We start from the raw sequence: 13330 nt of genomic DNA on the forward strand, positions 1-13330 counted from the left end.
TTCAACAGGTCTCATTTTTCCACTTACATACATCTGTACACAATATTTGCACCATATTCACTCCCCATTTCCCCACATCTTCCCCTTCTCACTGATACTAGCGCCCCCTCTCCCCACAGGCTGTTCCACCTTCCTGTTCTCCGATTTTATATAAGAAAAGAAGAAAAAAAATGACCTTTTTGGTTGTTTAAGATAGGTACACAGGGAGTTTCCGTATGGTACTTCCATGTTTATATGTATGCCCAATTTGGTTCATCTCCTCTATTTTTCTTCTGTGAATCTCTTGAAACAATGAAAGAGAATCACAACAGTTAATTCTCAGAAGACCAGTAAGGTGAGTTGTTGAATTTCAAAGCATCAAATTAGATTCTAGTCCAAGCTGCATGGCTCCCTTAAGTCTCCTCGTGGGAGTCGTCTTAGGACACCTTTTATTTTCTGAACCTGAACACTCAGCTGGGTGCCCCACCCCCAGCCTTCTGATGCTCCATCAGTGGTATTTGCAGATCTCTCTGAAAGGCTACAGAAGACTGAATGACCTCAGGTTAAATATATACCACAGATTGAAAGTCAAAACCAGAGCAGTGCAGGAGAACAGAGCAATGCAAAGTTAGATTCCTTTTAGGGAGTTTAGACTACTATCACACCTTCTCACCCTAGCCTTCCCTACTCAACCTCTGTAGGGTTTTCCTAAAGAATGCATATTGTAATTTCTTTAGAAGTAATTGAATCACTTATATTTTTCTCAATGGCAAGCAAGAGAATTCTGAAGAGTTAATCAAAGTTTTTATTTTCTTTTTTAAGTTTATTTTTCAGACAGGGTCTCCAGCATTTACTGGGTCCAGCCTTCGACTGGGGTTCTCCTACCTCTGCCTCTTGAGTAACTGGAATTACAGGTGTGTCTTACCATAGCTGGCTTGTTTTTGCAACAAGGTCTCACTGACTTTGCCCTATCTGGTTTCCAACCACTATCCTCTTCTCTCTGTCTCCAGAATCAAAATCCTTTTGAGTAAACTCTCATTGTACTATAAAAAAACAAAAATAACATATTTTTCTCTCATTTGGTGAAAAGTGCCTGTGAAAATGGAAATCAGGGATGGGTGGATTGAGTGACCCCTGTATTTCTTCTTGGCTTGTTCTCTCTCTCTTTTCCAGCCCCCAATTCTTTCTTTCTCCTGAACACTGTCACATTGCACAATCACGAAGGCTTCCATCATGCTCGTTCTTACTTATTCTAACCCTGTCTGTGTGTCCTCTGGTTTCTTCTTTCTATGCTTCCCAGAGAGGAGCCTGAGTTTTCAAAGTGTCAGGCCAGTGTAAATGCTGATGTATAGGCCACAGTTGTTTCTCTCAAAAGGCCTTCAGAGCCCTTCCCTTTCCTCTGTTCCCTTCAAGTTGGGAATGATTCATCAACTGGCCTTCAACAAGAAAAGAGGCTGGCCTGAGGTCTCAGGCCTTTGACCTCCATGAAGAGAAAGGTCATAGTGAGAGCAAGTGTGAGGGCTTCAGAGCAGGAGCCACAGGTATAGAAACTGGGCAGAGGCGCTGGGTGAGAGGAGGGGATGGTGGGATAGAGTGAGCGTTTAGAAAAGTGAAGAGTATATTTCTAAGAGACTCTGGATCAGCTGACAGCTGGGGTCAGAGGTCATATTTATGTTTGATTCCCTGAGCATGTTACAGTAACATCTGCTTATTAAGAGTCTTCAGGGAGCAGGCTTGGGGACCAAGTCTTCTGACCTCCTTCCATGAAAGGGGCCAGGCTCAGAGATTAGGGGTCTCTATTAAAGTGTGTGTTTGACTTAATGACTGCTCCCAATCTCTTGTGCATGATTTGTTGGTTTCACCCCATTTCTTTTTATAATCTTGCTAAATATTTAAATGAGCCTCACAGTTGTCAGCGAGACAGAGTTTAAAAGTCAGAAGGAAAGATTTTAATGGGGAAAAATCTTGATGAAAAGTATACAAAGGGGAAGATGGGAGGGAAGGAAATTCTTCAGGTGCTGGAATTAAATAATTTCACAACTTTTGGCATCACAAATAGAAGAACACGAACAGTTGTAGTTGTGCTCTGTCACATCCTGCATTCAACTTAACAGAAGAGATGAGATGGTCATTCATGTGTTAGGACATTAACACTTCATGTGTCATTTTGTTTCAGAAATTGGTGCCCTAAACTCAAAATGATGACAGAACTCACAATTCAGGGGAAGTTGAAGACTGAACATTCATCCTTTCATTTTATTAATCTTATTTTTTTGAGTTACTTTCTTGCTGTTTTACACAAATTTTCCTTTAAAGCATTCTAGTTATTTTTTTCTTCTGTTTGAAGCAAAATAGCACTTTTTGTGTAAATATTCCCAGTCTCTTATTCCTCTGACTAAATTAATACCAATGGAGTTATCAAGTAATTTCTGCAAAACTGGTAGAAGAAAGAAAAAAAATGCACTAAGCTGCAAAATCCTCTTTCTTTGCTTTCTGAAAGAATACTTTTTGTGTGTCTGTTGGCTTTTACATTGGTTTTAGTACCCAGACTTCTGTGCTCCCATTTCTTGTGGCTTTTCATGGAAGATTCTGGAAGAACTGTTTGGTTTTGTAAAATCTCTTGGTGCCAGCACAGGCTTTTATTTTACGAGCATACATGTTGATGTCTTAACCACTCACATGACATTTTATTTTAGCCTAAAGTCTCCCAGAAAGGAATAAAATACAGGAGTGGGGCAGGGAGGTTAGAGATAGAGAATATTATTTTCAGTTGGAAAAAAGTTAAAATAAATAAGTGAGTGATAGCAAGGAACACAGTCTCCTTTTGCTTTAACATCCATTCAGAGCAAAGTTTACATGATCCAACCTTCCTTGCAACTGTATGAAAACAACATGCCTGCTATTTATGGAGAATTGCCTTGGGGATATTAGTTCTTCCTCCAAGGAAAGGAGAATAAATCCTTCTGGGGCAAAGTGGATATGAGTGAATAAGGCCTCTTCAAAGGTAAGGGCTTAGATGTACCAGTGTGTGTGTGTGTGTGTGTGCGCGTGTGTGTTGTTGGTGATGGGGTGGGTGATGGGAGCTGTCCAAAACCACTCTGTGATTATAAATAATAAAAAAATTCAATCGGAAGTGCATTCTGCCAAACTTCACAATACACCTCCTAGCAGGACATTGAAATTTTCTTAATCAGGGTCAGACCCACAAGCTTAAGGGCAACGAGTTCAGTGGGAAAAACGACTCTTCTTCCCACTTTTTTTTCCCTTTCCTTTTTTCTTTCATTTGGAAGGCACCCCCTCATAAACATGCAGAGCAATTTTCCAGTGCATTAACCCAGGAGGGATCCTCTCTCTGTCTGTTCAAGAGACAGAAAAGTTGAGAAAAAGGGTGAGGGAAGATGGATGGGCCTGGGATAAGAGAGAGCAGTTTTTCCACTGTCCTGCCCTGTACACCTAGGACAAAGACTTCATTGACTGCAATGCTTGACATCAGCCTCATAAAGTAGTAAGAAGCACAAAAGGTCTGACACTTGAAAGTACCAGTCCCTGCCTTCTTTCTATTGCAGCTGTGCACAGGGGTTGGGCCTAACAGTGGTGTTCCTTTGTCAGCCCATAGAACAAGAAGTGAAGATAAATAGTGTTGACTTTAATGTAGTCACACAATTTTGCTATTTTCCAAAAGACAACATTTCCTCCCAGGCCTTACATCATGGCCTCAGGAGATAGAACCATCTTCCCTTTTGCCAAGAAGCAAGGGCAGGGTTTGGCTGGGACAGCCAAGTGAGTGCAGAGTGGACATGTAGCTCGAGGGGCTGGACTAGGGACAAGCACAGAGTCGTGGGATCTCTTCCTTGTCTAGGAGGAGGTGGTATGGTTTTCATGCATTCCAGCTTGGTCACAGTGGTTTCTTTCATTTTTTTTTTTTTTTTGGCAATCTCTGGAAGTGGTCTTAGAGGGAGAAAAAAATGAATGCAAGAAGCACAACTGAAAATATGTATAATTATGTGATTTAAAACATTTTTTAAAAACCACCATACTGTCTTTCTGATTATCACAAGACCAGAAAGTACAATGCTTCCCTAAGAACATGTTGGTAATAGGACTTTAAAAGAAGCAATTTAAGTAGAAGGTAAGAATCCAGGAATTTTACCTGCTGACAGCTGAGCACATACCTGTGTGGTCTGTTGCACTTGATTGCTACTATCATCGATTTGTAGTTGACTGCTTATCAGCATAGATAAACTTTTTGTATTGTTTCCTTTAGTGTCAGAATTTGAAAATGCAGAATCCAGAACTCATCTGGGTTTCATAGATTATTGTAGAGTCAGATCGGCTGGAAAGGATCACCCAATCTAAAGGTTATCCAAAATCCTCTCACTGTAGGTTGTCACCTTCAATATGTCTTTTGACCCTTGGAAAAGGCTCACTGGAAGATAATGTTTGAGCCATTCTCAGGCCTTAAGTGTCTGTTATCAATCAGGCCTCTCTGTATCCAGAGTTAACCCCAAGATATTTGAGCATCCAGTCTATAAAGAATATCCAAAAGTATTTTACATTCACGGAAAGGAAAATATGGAAGCTCAAATACCTATAGTCTTCATGTATCCAGTCAAAGAAAACTCAGAGTTGAAAGTTCTCTACCAACAGTGAAATTTAGGTTAATCATGTGCTGACTGGTTTTAACATTTAACTGGTTTTTCCTTTCCATTCTCCTTCAAATTCCCGAGATTAGATTCTACTTATGCTAGTTCACTGCATCATTCAACATTTGTGTGTATATTTTAGAAATTATTGATTCAAGCTATTCCAAAAACTACATCCTAAATGACTCTGCTACAATTTCATTCCAGAAAACACTGCTTTAGGCAAAAATTGAACATCTCCCCTTCGATGGAAAAGCATTTGAGGCTGGATCTTTTCTTTGGTTTTTTTTGGGGAGGGGGCTATGTGTGCTATGAATTGAACTCAGGGTCTCACACATACCTGGGAAATGCTATACTCACTGAGGTACATCCCCAGTCCCCCATGAGTTTTTTAAGTAAATGGCAACTCTAAAAACTTACAAAATGAGAAGCAAGTTTTGTTTTGTGAGAATAAAGTACTAACCACTTTTCTCTTTGCATGGGTTTAGCTTTTTTTTATACTATCAAATGTATTTTCTAGTAAACTTAAAGCATGTGTTTCAAATCGATCATGGTTAGCTTCTGAATGGCTCTGTGACAATAACTTCGAACTATTGGTAAGAGCACCATATTTTGAAGAAGGTGGAGTTCAGCAATTTTCTTTTGTTTTTCTTTTGGAGTCACTGAATCCATAAGTATTTCTAAGATATGCTAGTGTTCATTTATACTTAGGCAGAATTGTACCAGAAATCTACATGTTAAGTTAGAATACCACTCCATTTTCATATTCCAGGTCTAGTTTCTAGGGAGACAGCAGCATGACCTAATTATGCCCCTCTACCTAGTCCCCAGTCTTTTTCTTCTTTCCAGGGCCATTGGTGTTGAGTGCTACATCTGGCCTCCTGAACATAGAGCATCATTTGGGCATTCTTGGGCATGAAGTGCTAAGCTTTTCTTGTTGCAGAGAAAATAATAACTAAAGGTGAGCAAACAGAAGCCCCAGTTTGGAAGGGAAGGAAGGAGGAAAAAGTAAGGGCTATAGCTGGGGAATATTCATGTGATTATGAGGCATGAGTTACTGCAAAATTTGCTGTGCTTTTCTGTCCCCTTTACTCCACATTTCTCTTGAGGGAAATGGTTCCATGGTTCTTCAGTACAAAGGAATATCTAAAGTACAGAGACAACCTTCTGAGCACCCCTTGCACCACAAACAAAAAGTGGCTAGACTTACTTCTCCTCCCTCTCTACCTCACACCATATATTCTGTGTACTGTAATACAAAACACAGGACAAAATTTCTGCCAAAGTTTATTATGCAAACCTGAGGATTGAGAAAGTCTTACAGTGTTTTGTTCTGAAGCTCTTCAATCTGAAAGACAACAAGGTAGTTGAGAAAACTATTGGCTGATTTCTGGGAAGAACTTAGTCCTGTCCTATGCTGCCTTAATTTAGCTTGGATAATTTTATTTCTCTCAGTTTTCTAACCTGCAAAATGGGCAAACTAGACTTATATTTTATATCAGTTCTTTCTTGTTCCTTAAGTGCTAAGAGTGAGCTGCATCATAAGTAATCATAGAAATCAATGAGACAGACTGTGCTTTAGAAAACTAGGCATTGAAGAGTATAATCTCACTTAAAGTATCGTGGTATTACATTCAGGAAGACCAGTGAATTTAATGTGTCTACATGACCAAGCATTTCCTCCATTCTATATTTAGGCATTTGTCATGGAATTGGAATGGATGTGCCTTTGGGGTTTTCTTAGCTCTACTCTAGGACACATAGTTTGCTAAACTGCACCACTAAAATCATCTTTCCAGGCAGGGACTTCAGCATGCGATGCCCCATGGGATTCAATGGCCAGCCCTGGCCTCCTTCCTCTGAAACAGAGTTCAAAAATTGTTTTAATAAACATTTGTCTTTTGGCTTGATGAAGGTCTTATTTTCAACAAAACTCTGTTTCTCTTTTCATGATATAAAACTTTTATTTTAGGTCAAATGGATATTTCAGTACATCCCTATGTATGCCAATATAGGCTGAGGATTCACACTGTGACTCTGGCCCATTTTCTGGGAGTTGTATTGAACTGACAATACCTTCTATTGTACCTCAATCACTTTGACGACTGCTGCAAATGAAATTAAAAGGTACTGTTTTTCATCTAAAGGCCCAAGAACTTCCTCTGTGCAAGGAAACCAAGTAGAACTAGGTGCCTAGTCAGTCAAGAGAAAGTTTGGATTGTATTTTCACTCTCCTCACTGATGTTGGGACTGGGATGCCTGAAATTACTTATGTACCTTGATGCCAAATTTCCAAAGACAAGTATCAGTTGAATTAGGGAGTTAATTGTTGTTTTCCAGTTCTCAAGCTTGTTTTGCCCTGTGATTCAACCTCACATGAAAATAACTCAGTAAACAGGTCCAATGTATTAACCTGCAAATCTCAAGTACGATATAGCTCAAACTCAATTCCTGTCTCTGCTTAGGAAAATGGGCTTTGTTCTCTCTCTCTCTCTCCATCACTCCCCCCACTATTTTTTTTTTTGTATTTGTATCATTATCATCGTTTTTGTGGTCTGAACTCAAACCTTAGACTCACCTCTGATTATCTTTTTTCTCTCATTTCCTGTATGTTAACAGTGATTTAACCCTGTTAAATCTTTCTTCTTTCTATGAACTCATGATATACTTTCTATTTCTTTTGCCTCATTTAGTAGAAGTTCTCAATTTTTCATGCATAAAATGTTCTTTAAACTGAGTTCCCCTTTTTATCATAAATAGTAGAGGATCTACATTACTAGGCTCAGCTACTTTTCCCAGAGAAAGACTGATTTACTTCACTAATATACCAGAGGATGACACTGCTTTGCATGCATCCATTGTGAATGTTTTTTGGTGGGGAGGAGTGCTGTATTCTTCTGGAGAAAGCATGCATGACTCCCTCTACAAATCTTCCCTCACTTCTCCTTATGCCTTTCTGTAACCAGCATTCTGAGTAGGGATCTAAAAGTGGATTCTGTGTTTCATGGCATTCAATGCATACAACTACTTATGAGTTCAAGTTGAAGTTATTAACAGTTAACTAACAGCTCTGAAATGTGAACTGAAACTGAATTTATGGATGATCAATAACTTTTTTAAAAGTCATTTTGTCCTTAACAACTGTTAAAAAATATAAAGTTATTTGTCATTGAACTGAAAGAAAAGTTTAGATAAAAATTATTTTTCTGGTAATTCATTTGTTCTTTCTAAGATTTAAATAAAGAGAACTGCTCTCTTGAGTAGCAACTATTGAGACAGTCTTATCCAGAGAGCTACCTGGGTGGCAATATTGACCTTACTTTTTTTTTTCCCCTAAATTCTTCTAAAGTAAACCTAATGTAGAGTTTCAGATGTATATGTTACTGTTAATACATGACTCTCTTTATTTCAACATTTCTGTAATTCACATTCTTTTGGGTAAAATTTATTGCCTATAATAAGAAGAATTTTAAAAAATAAATGGAATCTTTTTAAAACATATGGGTGGGTGGATCATACTGGTTTTGTTTTCATGTTTGTATATGACAACACTACTCTTCCATCCTATGGGAATACTTAACATATAATCAGCTTTGAAAGGATGTACACACACAGTCGGTTAACTGGATTGCTTTTTTAAAAGAGAAAAGTGGTTTGGGGGGAGTGTAATTCAGTGGTAACGATCTTACCTGTTATGACTGAGGTCCTGGGTTTGAGTTCCAACACGGAAGGAGAAAATAAAATAAAAAAGTGAAGCTTAGCAGATATTCTTTTCACTTTCCAAAAAGTCTCCATCTATTCTGTTTTCAAGCTACAGACTTTTAAGTTTTCCAAAAAGTTAAATGGGAATCAATGTAGGGAGGCAATGAGTTTTTTTAGTCCATCATTTATTGTAATTTTTAATTTAAAATCAGAAAAATGAAAGCAATACAATTTCAGAATAAAGTTCAAAATGATTAAATACATTTAATTTTTAATTTATTTCCTTTACTTTTCTCATATAGTTACTAGCTATGAATCAATGGATTAGAGTAACATTGTTGAGCATTTTTTTAAATGAGAGTGTTATTAGGAAGGAATGTTCAGGTGATTTTGATGCACATTTCTGATTGCGTACAATATTTCCTTTAAAATGGTGAAAATTTTATAAATAATAGTTGCTATCAAGTTATTTTTTAGACTGATAAAATGAATTGATTGGTTATTTCTGATTTCAATCAATATGTGATTAAAGGAAATAAAAACAAGGTCTACATAACAACTTGAGCAACGGCACAAAACCACAAATTCAACAGCAAGTTTGAAAATGGATCGGAGTAACTTAATGCTCAAACTTGTTTCTGATTTTGGGTTTTTTAAACTACACATTTTCGTGATTTTCCACAAAAGATTATAAATATTCACTATGACACTTTGCAGTTTAGAGATAATACATAAGATTATTTTCTTCTGATATATCCACTCAAGGGCAACCTTCGTTAGCATTAGTCTTTAGGTCTTTGTAAAAGGGATGTAGAGAAAACATGCAAAATATTTAGCAATTAGATCTGTACTTTCATTGATCAATGGTAATCATCACCACCTGTAAAGCTGATCTGGATGAATCATGTTCTCCTGAATATCAAATCTGCTGTCTGTATGCATATATATATCTAAAATAACATACACATATTTAAAAAATATTAAATAGAAGATATACTTATATAGTATATATAAGTATATACATTTTGACTATAATTATAATTTTGATTTTGAGATTATTCCAACTATTGTTTATTTTTGATTAATTTGAAAATAGAACAGTTGCTAGGCAAACTCAAATTCAAAATAGATTGTTAGGAGAGTATGATTTTTTTTTGTGGCTGTACTGGGGGTTGAACTCAGGTCTTGTACTTGCTAAGCAGCCAATCTACCACTTGATTCACTCCACCAGTCCTTCTTGCATGGGTTATTTTTAACAGGGTCTCACTTTATGTCTGGGTCTACCCGGACCAATGAGCCTCCAATTTATGGAATGACAGGCACACACACCACCACCACCACACCCAGTCATTGGTTGAGATAAGGTCTTGCAAATGTTTTTACCCAGGCTGGCCTTGCATCATGATCCTCCAACCTCTATCTCCCAAGTATAGGATGACAGGGTTGAGCTGTGAGCCTAGTTGAGAGGATAAATTCTTAAATTACTTAGCAAACACTTTCAGACACCTATTTATTAACAACGACTATGTGAAGTACACATCATTCTTAGCAAGACGGTAGTAAAACTGAGAGAACAAATTTTGCTGGGCAATATTTTCTTATTACTGACAGTGTTACAGCATGGAATTTTAAACAATCTACATGGCTTTTAAAACTATTTCTTTGCACTTTTCATCAATTACCTCATTTTTTTGAATACCATCCCCAAACAATTAACCTAAGAAGTAAACACTTTATTTTATTAAAATTTTACTTGACCATCTGACTTTATTGTTTGAAAGCTAATTGAGCACATATGGAATGAGTTTAGCAAACTCTTCTTTAAGAACCAAATTGTATTTTGAAAACATGATTGTGTCAAAAGCAAGTAAGTAAAAGTTATACAGATTCTCAATGAGGAGTTCAAGTTCACCTTGAAGTTTGCATATCCAAATGTTTTCTCTTAAATGAGTAATTATTAAATTGAAAATCCACGTGGGAGTCTTGAAGTATATTTGACACATGAGGGTAGAAGAAATGAGCATTAATCAAAAGTCATCTTGGAAAATCTGAATGGGTTCATACAGGAAATACAAGACTTAGGTCAAGAATTAGCTCTTTGATCTGGAGCAACCAGTGAGCTCACCTTATTCTGAAGAAGGATTTCTTTGTTAGAACACTGATTATTAGAAAAATAAACTGTCATTGAAATGCAGAAGCCTTAGATGAAACCAATAGGTTTTAATACATTGTTTTCATATTAACTAGAATTCGTACACATTTCATTTATGTTTATAATCTTGCACATTTTAATATAATAATAATGATGATATTGAGACTATTCTAACTATAGCTTATTTCTGATTAATCTGTGAAAAATAGAATAGTTGCCCCAGAAGATGTAGTAAGAGAACTCCATGTGCATGACAGGCTGCTCTGCCTCTTCTTTAATGGGAAGATGCTGTGGGCACACACACTTTTACACTTATGCACATCCCAAAATGTCCTGTAACAGGGAATTCACTCCATCAGGGAAGAGCGATTTCCATCCTCATTTGTGTTTGAAACATGAAAACAACCTAACAGCTGCATGCTGCATTGAATAAAGAAGATACACATGCATTTAAATCACTTATATCTTACTTTTTTATGATGCAATTGTGAATTATGTTCTTTTTGCATCTGTAATTAGAGGGCAGAACAGATGGCGAATGCTTCGTTTAAAGTGATGTGTCCATTAAAATAACCTATGCTTCCAAATGATTGTTCACTATAACAGAGTATTCAGTCACTATGGCAGGCACTTTGCCGTACTGAAATATGTTGCAAAGGCCCCTGGACTATACATGACGCTTATTATTTTTAAGGGCTTTCCAATAAAAGGGTTCACTGTAGCAGAGCTAGCTTTGTACTCATTTATCTTCTGAGCATATGTTTTACTATATTGTTCTAATTAAAAAGTGACCTTGTACATAATCATCAGAACTCAACATTGAAAATGATTGATATAGGAGCTGGGGACACAAGAAGACAGTCCAAGCCGTATTAAACTGGGCAGTGAGATGGGACTGAGGCCAGGGAGTGTTGGGGAAGAAAATCTTTTCCCAAGATCTTAAGTGCCAAGAGTTCAGAAGATTCAGTTCATCTCTGGGACACATTATCCTCTTATTACATGTTATTTGGAGAAGGTTTTTGAGAAAAATAAAAACAAAAGCAGCAATTACAAAAGGGTAAATGTCACCACAAAGTTTGTTTCAAAGCAACTCATAAAATTTAGTTATTTTACATTTGGCTAAGGCATATTAATTTCTGTGCTATTCAAAGCTGTTAAAGATGCATTTTGTTTATTTTGCTTGTTCAAATATGCCAGAATTATTTTTGGCATATCAGTTCCTGTCAGCTATAATCATATTATTGAACTTTCATTTTAATCATCTTCTGAGGAAAAGAGGTTTCAAGTGTCATTTCATAGAATGTCCACAACTGTGCAAAATAGTTGTTATAATAATATTTCTATGTTACAAAGGGAAAAAAATAATAGTTTTAGAGAGATTATGGGAGTGACCTCATTCATCTAGGTATTAGAGGCACCTAATACAACCATAGAAATGACTCTTCTATGTGTAACTTCCAGGGGAAATATTGTATAAGTCAAAATTGATGAAAAAAGTCAAAATACATGTTAAAAATTCTACAAGCAAAATTAAAATACAAATACTTAAGTCACTGGTTGAGAAATTCTGTAACCTTAGTATTGGAATGTCTTTAATATGTGAACCTTAATAAGTGAAAACTCACAAAAATCAGTAAGAAAGAGACTAAGAGTCCCAACAGGGCAAAACCAGTTGTTTTATAGATGGAAATAGAAAGCACTAATTAAAAGAATGAGTTCTTTCAATTTTATAGTATGAAATTATTTAAAAATAAATAACAAAAGGTAATGCTTTCAATTAAGACTTCAGAAATGATTTCCAAAATGTTCATCTCAATATAAGACATTGTAGTAAAAGGAGCATATGCTGAAACTACTTGTCTAAGAAACATTTCAACAAATTATATCAAACACATTAAAGTCTACGTGCATTTTATCTATTAATTCTACTTTTACAGACTCAAGCCAGCTAAACTTTGTGCAGTAGGACATTACAAACCTTGGAGACCATCTAACTACCAGCACCGGAGTGGTAAATTTTTTGGCAAATTTTAGTACTTGTATAGAACACCAACTATTTCAGTATTAAACATGATGTTAAGATTTGGGCACTGTTTGCCTTCAAGGAAGAAATCTTATATCATGGTGATCGTTATATAATTTTGCATTCCCCAGTTGAGTGTGGAAATTCATTTCTGGCAAACTGAGTTCCATCTTCTCTTAAATTTTGGTTAATCATGGGAGATTCTCATACTTTGGCAGGTTTTCTACACCAGCCTTTTTGTAGGGAGTTAATGGTCTGTAAACAACCGTTTAAAGGCACCAGGGGAGTTTACCATTTAGAAGAATTCTGTAGGGAACTCTTTCAAAACAGGAAAAGTCTTTGGATGGATACAAATATTTCACCTCTAAACATTTTTATTGCTTTAAATCTTATTTTATAAATCCTTTGGATAGAGCTACGAGTTGTCTTAAGAGTATTTTAATTTGGGAAAAAAGATCACACCCATTTTTCCAGAATAACTGTCTCCTCACTTTCTTTAGTAAAATTTCATTTGTGTTGTAATGTGAGGATGTGTTGTGGTTGTGGAGGAATTGTGAATGACAGTGGCAAGGGGACTTACTGGGGTTTGAACTCAGAGCCTTGAGCTTGCTAGGCAGGCAGTCAACCATTTGAGCTGTAACTGCAGCCCTTTTTGTTTCATATATTTTTCAAATAGAGTCTTATACTTTTGTCCAGGCCAGCCTGAATCACAATTCTCCCACATAGCTGGGACCACAGGCATACACCACAACATCCAGGTTGAGATGGGATCTTGCTAACTTTTTGCTATAACTGGCCTGGAGCCAAGATCTTCTTGATCATCTTCAGAGT

General features: G+C 36.6%; 1 long non-coding RNA gene across 1 annotated transcript in view; it reads left to right on the plus strand.

The window, feature by feature from the left end:
* The first annotated feature begins 2922 nt into the window (after positions 1-2922).
* Positions 2923-13330, plus strand: part of LOC141419218 (uncharacterized) — a 47340-nt gene continuing 36932 nt past the window's right edge. Inside the window, exons 1-4 of the long non-coding RNA XR_012443879.1 lie at positions 2923-2983; positions 5472-5583; positions 6595-6749; positions 12414-12487. This is a non-coding gene — a long non-coding RNA (uncharacterized lncRNA). The remainder of the gene's footprint in view (positions 2984-5471; positions 5584-6594; positions 6750-12413; positions 12488-13330) is intronic.

This window comes from Castor canadensis, chromosome 19 (genome assembly GCF_047511655.1).
Source record: "Castor canadensis chromosome 19, mCasCan1.hap1v2, whole genome shotgun sequence".
Classification (NCBI taxonomy): domain Eukaryota; kingdom Metazoa; phylum Chordata; class Mammalia; order Rodentia; family Castoridae; genus Castor; species Castor canadensis.